Source organism: Diuraphis noxia, unplaced genomic scaffold, assembly GCF_037042655.1.
Source record: "Diuraphis noxia isolate RWA-SAM2 unplaced genomic scaffold, SU_Dnox_SAM2 contig0003, whole genome shotgun sequence".
Classification (NCBI taxonomy): domain Eukaryota; kingdom Metazoa; phylum Arthropoda; class Insecta; order Hemiptera; family Aphididae; genus Diuraphis; species Diuraphis noxia.
The window spans coordinates 14,661,453-14,675,276 of NW_028301713.1; the positions used below are offsets into that span (position 1 = coordinate 14,661,453).

The window sequence follows — 13,824 nt, forward strand, 5'->3', positions numbered from 1 at the left end:
ATTTGTAAGGATTTCAAACTTTTCTCATCACATATATTATTATATTGAGTATTTATTCTACAATTCTACATAAATCAGTTTATTCAAATTATTCAGATTAATTAAATAAATTTTTGTTATGCACTATTCACACTATTCTATAGCATGTTGGCATTGACTTTGAATTATAACTTATAATATGTTAACTGACTAATTACTGCTATAGTATTGCTAGTAATATTATATTAAATTATTAATATTCAAATGTAACATTAATTACAGTGTCCTGCTTATACTCGATAATTACTATACAGAAAGAAAACTGACTTCCCTGTTTTAGATTCTGAACGAATTGATGAATGTATTGATTTTACAATGATGTGTTTTTTTTTTTTTTTGTATGTCTGTGTACAGCATAACTAGTCGAAATAATGCTTGGATTTCAAACTTTGGGGGTGGTTTCCGATAAAAAAGTGAATATCCTTGGTGCATTATAGAGGTCAAAAGTAAACATTTTCCAGCAGTTTTCAAAAAAATCGAGAATAACAAAAAAAAAATGACAGAAAAACGGGAATTATTACGCAAAACCAGTTTTCGACCAAATCGATTTTTTTATATGGTTGTAATTCAAAAACTAATCACTGTAAATACTTGAAATTTTCACCAAATGTTTATGTTAGTGATATCAATATACAGTTTAATTTTCAAAAATTGTTGACTTTTTTGAGTTATTTATAGACAACTGTGCCAGTAAAAAAATGTTGGACGACCAAAAAAACTTAAAAATTTAATACAAGGTACCTTATTAGATGTTCTTATTGTAGCTAAAAAAAATTTAAAATCGTTAGTCACCATTTTTTTTTATAAGCGTTTTATAGTTCAAATTTTTACGAAATCTGTCGAAAACACGAATATTTGCAAGTAATTTTGAAGTTGAAAAATCATAAAATTTTTTGTGTTTATAACTAAGGATTAAAAATACAACACTAAATTTTCCATAAGTTTTTCTTCAATTAGCTATAGAGAAAACTCGAAGCATTATTATAGGAAAAATTTTAAGTGCGTTTGAATTTTAAATTTTTACGAAATAGCGTAACGATAACGATTTATCCTCAAACGATTTTAAACATTTGTTATTATTCAAAAAGTATAAGTCGTAGATACTTGAAAATTTCATCAGTTATTTAGATTGGCGTTTTTTTTACATGATTTAATTTTGAAAATAGACAACTTAAATTTTCAATTTTTTCTGAAAAATTTTTTTTGAAGTGTCGATAAAATTTTTTTGGCCCTATCAAAATACTTGAAAATTCAATAAAAAGTTCCTCATAAGTTATTCTTATAGTAATTAAAAAGTTTTAAAAATACATAGGCACGATTTCTTTTATTAGCATTTGAATTTCAAATATTGACTTAATACGTAAAAATTACGCCAATTTTCAAATTATCTTAGATAGAAATTCATAAAAGTTTTTCTTTTTAGATCTAAGATTTGAAAATTTAGTACAAGGTTCCTATCATATTTTTACAATAGCAGTTGAATAATAAAATAAATATATATGCATAATTTTTTTTTAAAAGCATTCAAAGTTTGAATTTTGACAAAATACGTAAAAATCACAAAAATTCGCAAATGATTTTAAACTAGAAATTCATAAAGTATTTTCCTTTTATATCTAAGATTTGAAAATTTAATACAAGGCTCCTAACATATTTTTACAATAGCAGTTGAAAAATAAAAGAAATGCATTGTCACATTTTTTTTTACAAGCATTTAAAGTTCAAATTTTGACTAAATACGTAAAAATTACGGCAATGTTAAAATTATGTTAGATAGAAATTCATAAAAGTTTTTCTTTTTAGTTCTAACATTTGAGAATTTAATAAAATGCTCATAATATATTTTTACAATAGCAGTTGAAAAATAAAAAAATGCATAGTCACAATTTTTTTTTACAAGCATTTAAATTTTAATTTTGACAACATATGTAAAAATCACGAAAATTGCAAATTATTTTAAGCTAGAAATTCATAAAAAATTTTCTTTTTAAATCTAAGATTTGAAATCTTTTAATAATCTTTAATAAACCCTAGACAGATAAACCATCTCCGTTCAGAATCGTTTTTCGTATACAATGATACCTATCATTGCATTTAAATTTAACCTACCCTAGTCAGAGGTCCACCCCACCCCCTAATATACAGCAGAGCGATACCCACTTACCCGCTTTTTTATTTTATTTTTTATTGTAATTTTGTTACACTTTATTAAATAAATAATTATTTATCACTTGATAACATATTAACATTCAACCATTCGTCAATCCGCAAATTTACGATGTGTTATTGTTGAAGTAAAACGTGGCCATTTGAATATAGGATATAGCTGTCATTCGTTAAAACATATATGTTACCAATTGGTAAAATAGAATTACATTTGAATTCTAATAATTTAATCAGCCAATCAGGTATAAATGATATATAGTAAATTCTAAATATGTTTAAGCTAATATTACTGTAGTGTTGATTATCGTGAGTTTATTTTTATTAATATAATAGTATATTTATTTTATTTTTTATATAGGTACACTAATTTTTACTAATACTTGACTAACCTATCATAAAAATCACATGAAAAAATCGATTTAATATGAAGTACCTAATTATAACAAATAGTAATTCATTTTTACTGGATGCAATATTCAGAATAATTTAGACTTTAGACAGTGTACAGTGTACACAATTATTATGATTTGAATATTGAGATATTTTTAGTACCTACAGACACTTTTTTTATCAAAATATTCAAAATATAATTGATATAAAATTTTATATTTGGTTTATACACTATATACTTAGTATTAAACATAATTTCCATATACCTTATTTAAAAAAAATAACCATTGGTAATCAAATAAATATCATTAAAATTATGGTAAATGATTATCGTTATACATCGAAACAATTATTATTTACATGTTCACGAACTATTAAGTATTATCGAATAAGTTCTCCTTACTATCATGGGCGGATAGGCCATTTTTGGCCTACCGGAAAATTTAAAAACGGGCCTCCACATGAAAATTTTTTTTATAGCATATGATATTAAAGGGCCCCATTACCGAAATACGAAGGGGCCCACCGGGAAATGCCCGGTTGCCCGGTAGGCCTATCCGCCTATGCCTTACTTGTAAATAGAACATAAAAACTGTATATATTTGGTTCCAAAATGTAAAAATAAATATTTACTTTTAACTTGCACTAAGATTGGATAATTTTCAGTAAAAAATAATTAATAGAATAATAACTGGTTGGCTAATTAAATTAATTATATTTAAAAATAGCTCATTAAAAGCGTCAGCGTATTTACAATATTTTATATTTTTAAGGGAAAATTATTAACCGGATATTTTATAGATTGTGATATAAACAACAAAGTAGGGCTTCAGTTTTATTTTAATCTAGACTTTCAATTTTATTTTAATTCATATAAAGTATGTTAAATATAATACCGTACGTAGGTACTCCAATATTTCTAAGTGAGGAGTTCATATCTTCATTACACACATTCATACCTTAGTATTATCATATATCACGCCCAACACTCACCACTGTGTAATAACGTCTTTATATCATATCCGATTTTATTATAATTCAATTTAAACTTATAAATATTAGCTATGTGTTGGTAATACGTTTTATATGAATAGATAGATATATCATGTTTATTAATTCCTGTATTTCATGAAGGCCAGTGATGGTAACTTATTGTAAAAAAATAGTTTAATATTTAGCTCGAATAATTTAGACTTGGGTTTATAAAACGAATTACAAATTAGGTGCAAATGACAATATAATTTGTAAGTAATAATAAGTACGTTAATTAACTATAATGACAAATCGACCCTCTGTAAATAATGTTTTACATTTGATTAAACTATGTATACATTAACAAATATAAACATTCTTTAAAACAATGATTAGGTACCTAGGTATATATATAATTATGTAAATAAGTCATAACTACAAAAATGTATTTTTCATCAATCAGCAACGTTATCTCTAAAATAATAATCGTGCACATTGGATCCCGTGATCGTATTATATTTTTCACTAAAGGAATAAATAAATAAATTATTAATTAACCTTTAACTGTAATTTCTGTGGATAAAATTATTAAGTGTTAAAAGCTTTTATTAACTATGACATTTAAATCACCTCAAACCGTTTCATATCAATACTATTTATACGTTTTTTGCTCTCACAGGTTAAAATAATATTATATGTTAACACAGCAATGACTTTGAAATATTATCAAACTTCAACGATAAACATTAGATTCCTATATTATAATTACAGTAAAAAAGTTATTGTTGTTTATTAATTATTAGTATAGGTAATGTAGGACGATTAATTAACAATAGGCATTTGCCATTTTATGTTAAAGGAAGAGATGCGTTCTGGTCGAATAATTAAAAAAATTATTCAATTATTCAAACCGGTTTACTAATAAGAAGTTATTAGAGCTCAGAAGAGAAAAAATAATAAAAAGCACGAACAAATTGTAAAATATTATACAAAAAAATTTAGTAAATATACCTTAAATTTATTAAAAATTGTTAAAAAAAACATATAAGGTTGTTATTAATATGCACATAAACAAAATTAATGTACCTAATGTATAGAAAATTACATTTATAATACTTAGAATATACCAAATAACTGGTTAGTGTTTGAAATTTTTTCGAACTGAAAATATAGTTTTATTATTTGTGTATTTAAAAAAAATAGTTAAATTTTTTATGATGTAGGTACCTATAAATTACCCTCAATGATAACAATAAAAGCCTACGTTAAATAATATTAAGTTTCATTCTCAATATTAATTAAAATACATGGGTTGGGATGCACTTTTCCTCTAAAATTGACAAAATACGCATTATAAATATTCGACTTTTAAGCTAGCCATTATTGTGTAGGTAGTATTTTCAGTTCTGTCGAGAGCATGTAGAACAATATGTTACTCTTTACTCCTACGTTATCCAAACCGGCCCTAGTATCTGTCTATCACTAAATTATTTCATAATTATATTACATGTGTCATTTATTATTTTATAAAATAGTTAAAAACTTAATTTTTTTTTTTGTGTGTGTTATAGATAATTTATTTTACACTAAACATAATATTATACAATATAAGTGCAATAACCCAAAGGTGGAAAGTAGGTAGGTAACCACTCTGCTGTTCAGTAGGTGTCTATAGCATATTCTTAGTCAATGAATTAGTCAATAACGTAATTTATATGTTCAATAATTTGAATTTAATGATTAATTACAAAAAAATAATTCTAAGCGAAGACGGTCTGTAAACATACCTTATTATGTTACTACTCAGTATATTATTTAATGATATATACTTAATACTTATATTGCTATATTATAGTAATTTATTTTACCATTATGATAATATATATGGTAGGTTGAATACATTTTTAACGAATTTATTTGATATTATTAATATTTAATTATTATTATAGTTGTAATAAATATTTTATATTCAGAGCGAGGCGATGAGTGTATTGATTTTACAATGATGACGTGTGTTTTTTCTCAATTGATGGGAAATGTGGGTGACAAATAATGTTTTTATTTTATTTTATTTTATTACAAATTACAATGAATTTTGTGTGTCTTTAAGTGTGGTTATATCTTATATATATTCATGCATTCTATCCATCCATTATATTTTCATTTCATCAATTCAAATTTTAATTTTTAGTTAGTTTACTATTGTTAAAAAATAAATTAGTTTAAACAAGTTGAAAAACTCATTTATAGAAACAATTATATTTAATTGTAATAATATTAGTATAATACCATATAGGAATATACAATACTAAAACTATTATTTAGTACATAATTAAGTATTTATCAAACCAGTGCAAATTTTTTTTGTCCTAAAAAGAAAGCAGTGGACACTGGACACCTAAAATTTTAACAACTCTTGTGATTATAACATAACTAAAAATCACTCCAAAAATGCGTCTTTTTGAATTTATCAATTTAAACGTGCCCACGTTGAAGTATAAAAATACCATTGAAGTAGGCCATTTTGATAAGAATTTTTATACCAAAATATGCTATTGACAAAATGACAACCAATAGCATGTTTTGACGCAAAAGACTTTATGAAATTAGATTGAAGCTAAGCCTTATTAAAAAAATAAAATGTCCTGATTTGTTTAAAATTTTCCAAGTAAATGTTCATTTTTATTTTGTATGTATTTTATTAAATTTCAATAAATTTAACATAAAAGTGGCCCTCCTGAAAAAATACCTAAAAAGTAGCAATTTTGCATAGTAACCACAAAAATTATTAAGTAAAAACTGTAGTGATTATGCAAGGTTTTATTTTATTGCTATAGGCTATGGCTATGATGGGGGTGGAAAAAACAATATATTACCTAATCAACTGTTGTTAATATGATACAATCTCTGCGTTCGTTTATATTTGTCGATTTTGCAAAGTCGGTTTTCTTTCCTGATTCATCGAGTACACTTATTGGCTATTACCTTCCTGTACATTTAAGCCAAACAATAATGTTTTCATGAAACATATCATATTATTGAAATCGAAAACAATATTATGAAAATAAGAAATGTTGAGTGTGATGCAATATACAATACGTATACGTTACCTATAAACATACGACACAAATAAAATTCGTTAAATTACAATTTGTGCTACTGAGTAATAAGTGTATTATAATAAAATAAATAATATATTATAATTAAGTACTTGATCGAGTACAGAGTTATTCACCAAGCATCTTTACTTTTAATTATACTTTTTTAAATTTCAAATTTTTGGACATTTTTTATAACATTATAAAAAAGTGTTCTATTTATAAGTGAAACCTACTTATTTTTTTTTTTTAATAAGAAATATCCTTTTTCTTTTGCTCTTCACTCCGAACTACTATACGGTGTGCGTAAGAACTTACATCGTTTTTACATTTAATTTTATAAAATAAAAATAGAATAGGTAACACGATTTAATTATTATTTCTTCAGATTTTAGACATTATATCATACGGCATCTACTATTGTCAATTATTCATTAACAAAGTCTAAACTAAAAGTTTCATGAACAGATAGTAGCCCAGCAATTTCGATTTGAGCATCAGTTATTATCTATCTATATTCTATATACATATATAATATCCAACTTATATCTATAATAGTATAAAAATATTTGGTAATCAAAATTATGTTAATTTATAACAACAGTATTATTACAACAGTAACATCATCAAAGTTCTTGTTTGCTAATTATTGGCGATTTCAAAGAATCATAAATGTATTAATATGTAATCTGTATTTACCCCATTTATTTAATAATATAAATTTAGCGTTGTCCATAAATATTAAATACCTTCCTAAAATATACCTAATAAGAAATATTCCTAACTAAAGTTATATAGGTACACCAAAGTGTTTCTTCGCGTTTGAAAAAAAAGCTTAAAAGCTTAAACAGTGGGTACCTAATGGCATATAATTTATTATTACAATATATTGTTAAGAAAAAACCATATCTCATCAGAGCATGACCCTCCTAACAATTCCAAAACTTAAACATCTTTTAAAGAAAAAAATAATATTTTGGCTACATTTGAGCTCATGGAATGAAAGGGGGATAGGGTATTTATGGAACTGTTATAGTAGACAGTATGTAGTACAGCACCAGGCGTATAGTTGAAGTTAAATCATTACGTAACCACAACCTATTATATATTTATCCAGCTATAATATTTCCTCATCGTATTAGCCGTTTAGGTATTGTCTATAGTTTAGGGGGCGACACTATTCTTTTTTTGTTAGTCAATAAACAGTTAACAATTATTTACAACTTATATAGTTACATGCTTGCAGCGGAGTCTGTTATGGTCTTACGGAGTGTATTATTATAGTGGGCACCAAGCGTGTCTGCGCACACAATGTTATTACCTATATTATCGAACAACAAAAATATTAATTTATTATTTTTCCGTCAGTTTTGCTCACTATTATATAGTGCGTCCACTGCGTCCCAATGCCGATCCATTTGACTTTCCCCTATCGGCGGGTCGCGGTCGTGGCGTCCGACCGGTGGTGAGGGTGAGGGTGACTGACATCCGACAGAACACAGAAACGAAAAATAGAAGCGCGGCGCGAAAGAGGTACAGAGACGGTGGACGGACGGCTGGTCCAATATCGTCGCGACATTATCGCGCGCAACGATAGATAACCGGCAATGATGATAACACTATCATCATCACGCGCAAAATAAATGATAATGATGATAAATATATCGTAACATCGTAATTTATCGCACCCGCGGTGTCCGTGATTACCTACTTACCGCGTTCGCGGTTGTCGAAGAAATATAATTATTCCGAAACGGAGGAGAATAAAAAGAAGAAGATAAACAATAAACTACCTCAGATTACTATTAAACACTTATCAATAATCATCGTCGTTGTCGTCGTCGTCGTCGTTCCTGTAATATAATAATATATTGTAACGCCCAATCCGCCGCCGCACACGGCTCACGGGAGTACGGTAACAATAGCGTGCGCCGAATAATTCGTTCAGTTTCACACATCGTACGACGGCACGCAGACGTTTCGTACCACACAGCGTTGGCGGCGACAGTTTTTGACGTGCTCGTCTTCAAAACCCGCGAACAACAACACGAAACCACTATAGGAGAAGAACAACAGTCAGACGATTTTATTTATTTATTTTTTTTTGTGCCGTTAAACAATCGATCAATCGCTCGTTTGTTGCGCAGTCGAAAAACGTCACCAGTGAAACGCACGCGTCTTGGGTGACGCAGAAAAGTACAATCAAGCAGACGCCGAACACGTGAGTTTTTCGCCTGTAAATCACAACGTATAAAAACAATGATAATAATAATATTGAGATTTATACCGTTAAAAATGAAAATCTAAATTGATTGTGTCGCGATCCCGTGTGGTCCATAGCCGCGTGTATCTACCGGTCTATGATATCATCATCCGCGACGATAGAGGAGGGAGACGAGAGCTCCGAGAAAATGAGGTTTTCTAAAATAAATAAATTACTGTTTGCGATTTCTTCCGCCGCCACGTCGCGTCGTGCCGGTGTTTTGGCCGTAGGTGATGAGGTGGCGGGACGCGGGTGGGTCACACACTCACACGTGAGTGGTGCGCGCACGTTTCGTGTCATCGAAGCGTTATATTATAATATTTCATTATTATTATTATTTTGACGTATCAGTATATTATATTATTGTTATAACATCCAGTGTCTAGTGTCTACAGAGCGATTTATCGGTTTTTTTCCGCGTCAGCTACTCGAAAAAAACTGGAAAACGAGTCGGCATACTCTGCATGATATGATATGATATTATTATTATACTGCAATACTGCATGACGTTTATTGTATATATAGTCGATAGACGTTTGATAACATTATTTTATAACAATATATTATCCATATTATGTCTCTGATGGTTTTCTTTTCTCCGCTGTTGATCGTTATTTTACCTTTAACACGACGAAGGCTTGAGTTCACAACAATAACGATGATTAATTAAACATTATTATCGTAGAATTAGTATGAAAACCATTAGGCATTAGGTATAAGACGACTCATCATCTAAAAGATTATAATGTCTTTTCCGATGTCTCTTATCTATTGGCGCTCTTGTTATGATTTATTATAACCACAACGTTTCGTTTGATGAACATTGAGCACGGTGTAAGTTGTAGCCAGTAAGGTACACTATCGCCATTCGTCATAGTTATTGTTATTTTGGGCCTGAAAAACGATACACAAACCAAAATACAAGATTATATTTGGTTTGCAAATCGTTTTCCGCATGCGCCTATTGGCTATTAAACATAATAATTATTGTTGTGGATAAACTCGTCTACTTTACATGGTAATCTAATATATAGGCAGTATTTCGGGTTCACATATTATATTATTTAAAATTTATTTTAAAAAGATGCAGATATGACTATAAAAAAACATCTTTGATTATTGATTATATTTTAACCAATCAAGTTAAGATTTTACGATTCAGTATAATTTTTCTGATTTTATTCGAGGTTTAGCATTAGTTTTTGTTTTTTCGACGTGACAGCTGCAGAAACCGTGATTGATTAGTAATTTTTAATGGACATTTGTCGTGAAAAGCCATTACTTACATAATATATTAATTTTTTCAATTCAATGATGGCAAATTATTATCTTCTATTCCAAAGACAATAATTTAATTTTTATAGTTCGTAAACTTAAAATATATGAGAATGCCGATTAATTTTAACATTTTCAGTTACACACTTACGTACGTGTAACTATTTCTCGTTTAAAATATATTAACTTAAGCTATGTATCACATGATGAGTTCGTATAATCGTATTGGTAAACATGTGTTTTTGCATAGGTTTTTAATAATAAGCAAATACCAAATTTTTGACTTATTTTCACATTTTATTGTTGTGCATAAATATGAATCATTGGGGAAGTTAAGTTAAAATTAAAAAAATTATAAAACTGTTTGACACTATTTTCAGAATGTTGATTATTTTATATATTTATATGACGAAGATTGCCTATTGATTATAATTTATTGATATCAACATTATCAACGATATTTTTCCTCCAAATACCTACTTAATAATGTTATGATATATTTTATTCATTAGGCTAAACTTAATATAAAGTTGATATTGGTTTTCATAGCTAATAAGTATATAGTATATATATATATTTTAATTTATTATAAGTATGTCAATTTATTCATGGATACTCATATTATTGCGCATTTGATTTTTTTTTTTATGTTTGCAGTGTATAAATTGATTAGTTTTTCATGGTTGTAAATTGTAATCAACGGAAATTAAATAAATAATCGATAAAAGTTAAATCTTTCTTTTGTAGTCTCTGAGTAGTTTTCGTGTAGAGAATTCTACTAAAAATTATGTACATTTTTATTTTTCTCATTGTTTTGTTGACACGAAACAAAGCGTTATTTTATGAATGTTTACTATACTTCCTTTGCGAAAGGTATCATTATCCTTACCTAATCATCCGAAAGGTGGCGATTCGATTATAGGTTAAACACTTCATCGTCTTACACTCTGAAATGGTTCAAATAGTACAAAGTCGTATATCTATTTAAAATATCAGGTTTCCTCTTGAACTATTATAACATGTAGGCACAAAGCACTCATAAGAGTTTATATATATAGGTATATTATATAAGGGACCTTGTGGAAAATTATCTAGACAAATTGCAGAATGAAAAGAAAAACAGGTTCCTCCACCTCCGCGCATAGTATACTCGATCAATCGGTAGATCTCTATTGATATAATTATTTATATTAAGTTTCTAATTATTGAATTTTATGTTTTCATTTTTCTTCGTTGCATACATCTCAAACCGTCATTATGAGTATTATTTAGATTTGTTGACTATTAAAAAAAATAATGTTATGAGGTCAACTAGTATATTATATTATTATTCGTATGTATTTTTCCTTCACTCGTACAATTAGTAATGTGTATATTTTTAAATCGCGTGACCATTTCGTTTCCCGTCAAATCAGGAATTGAAATTATCGTCTACTGTAACCCCTAAACCATTGCAAAATATTCTTTGATAATTCAATTAAATATTATTTAATGTGATATATGTGCAAAATGTGTATCTGTCGTAGGCACGTAGTCAAATCAGGCATTTTCTATGGCATTTTACTAAACGCCTAGTCAAATAATCAAAGAATTTAATTGTTATGCAATTTCACTATCCGCCTAGACATTTAGTTAAATGCCTAGTCAACTTTAAGTCTTTAAATTTAAAAAATTTTCTATCAATTATTATTTATTGCTATTTAATGTAAAAAAAATGTATTATTTATGATTATATATAAAATATTATGTAGGTACCTATATGAAATATTTTTAATTTCGTATCCATCGGTACGAGTATAGAAAATGAGTTAAAAATAGTTATATTATAATTACAAATTTTTGTCAATTTTTAGTTATACCTTATTGTTACATCTTACATGTTATTGTTTGGCGATATTTTCTGGAACATTTAACATTTTTTAAACAAAATTTTTCATTTTTATTATTTGTCTGACTTGAAATAGGCATTTAGTTAAATGTTTTGGCGGATAGTGTAATTGCATAACAATTAAATACTTTAACTGTTTGCCTAGGCATTTATTAGAATGCCTGATTTAACTATATGCCTAGGACATATTCAATTTGAAAGTTTGAAAATTAAATATCATTTTATTTTATACCTTAGTAAAATATATCAAAAACAATTAACAACTATAGGTACATATGTAATATTATACTTATTAGTTATTACTTATTGAGTATATATTCAGGTTAATATGATACTATGTATAACTTTTCTATAACTGTTTAATGTATATATATATATATTCTCAAATATTCTTCTATTCACTGGTTATTGAACTACTTATTAATATTCATTGTAATTTATATAAAAAAATGATAAGCAATATATAACTCCAGTCAATAATCAAGTGTTATTTATCTCAGAAATGGATATTGTTTTCGTTGTAGTGATTTAATTTTGAAATACATAATGTGTTCTAAATTGATGATCCTCGAATTGTTAACTTACAAATTCGTTATTAACCATGTCTAGTATATATTATATAATATTTAATTTTGTCTTAACTCATCAATAATAATAATACTATTGATAAAAAAACTATTTGTAATATTACCAAATACCAATACTCAAATACATTTTTGCAATGCAATTATAATATTCACTTTTAGGACTAATACGTTACTAACGTTTTGACAACTTTCTATTATTATAATATAATTTACCTAATTGTTGATAAGAAAAAATATACATGTTAATTTTTAAGAACAACAAATTTTACTAATTTTCTCAACTATATATGATCTGATAATATATACACAACACATTACAATCACCTAATACTAAAATATATATATATATATATACATATGTATAGGTTCAAATGTTTAATATTTGACAGTTAGGTAACTTATTTTAATTCAATTATGTTCATTAGGAACTATTACTTTATAGTTTATTGAAATATTTATAGATATTATTATAAATTATAATGTAATAGCATTAATGTATTATGCAAATATCAAATAAGGGTATACTATTTATGCATATATACGTGGCTCCACGCAGGTACAATTATTATCTCTTGATAACTATTTTTGAAAGGATTATTCGTATGTTAATATATTACTTTGAGAGGTTTACAATGTTTACATCTAATTTTTGAAAAAAAATATTATGTACCTATACTCTATCCATTGAGAGAACATGTCGTTTCTGCGTATTGTTATTAGTTTTTTTTGTTAAAGAGGGGCATATATAAATAAGTATTTTTCTGAGCTAACGCGGTAGCAAGCAACATAAAATTGTTGATGAGTTAAGCAAGGGTCTGTGTTAAACATTATGTTATACTAACCTGATGATGCGCCATCTGTTGATCTCAATCGTGTTGTTTAGTTTTTATTTCATCATGGTTATTAGCTTACAATTAGATTAAGCAGTTATATGCACATAAGGTATTTTTACAATGAAGTTTAATATTAAATTTTAAATTAAGTTAAATTAAGTTGTACATTTTAAAATGTGATTGTTTTTTTTTTGTGTCAGCATAGTATCCCATAACTTCGTATAGATTGTCTGGTTTTTCGCATTATTTTCTGGCCTCCGCGAAGATTTGTTGTTTATTATGATACCCTTATTTATAATAATTAATTACTCAA

General features: G+C 27.0%; 1 protein-coding gene and 1 long non-coding RNA gene across 2 annotated transcripts in view; one reads left to right on the plus strand and one right to left on the minus strand.

Annotated features, from left to right (window-relative positions):
* LOC149056779 (uncharacterized) overlaps positions 1-8,397 on the minus strand; it is a 29,225-nt gene extending 20,828 nt beyond the window's left edge. Inside the window, exon 1 of the long non-coding RNA XR_016190851.1 lies at positions 8,044-8,397. This is a non-coding gene — a long non-coding RNA (uncharacterized LOC149056779). The remainder of the gene's footprint in view (positions 1-8,043) is intronic.
* A 335-nt stretch (positions 8,398-8,732) lies between these two features.
* The window catches only part of LOC107172901 (fatty acid synthase-like), a 32,449-nt gene continuing 27,357 nt past the window's right edge, over positions 8,733-13,824 (plus strand). The window contains exon 1 of the mRNA XM_089222833.1: positions 8,733-8,886. The gene's annotated coding sequence lies outside the window, so the exon portion shown is untranslated. The remainder of the gene's footprint in view (positions 8,887-13,824) is intronic.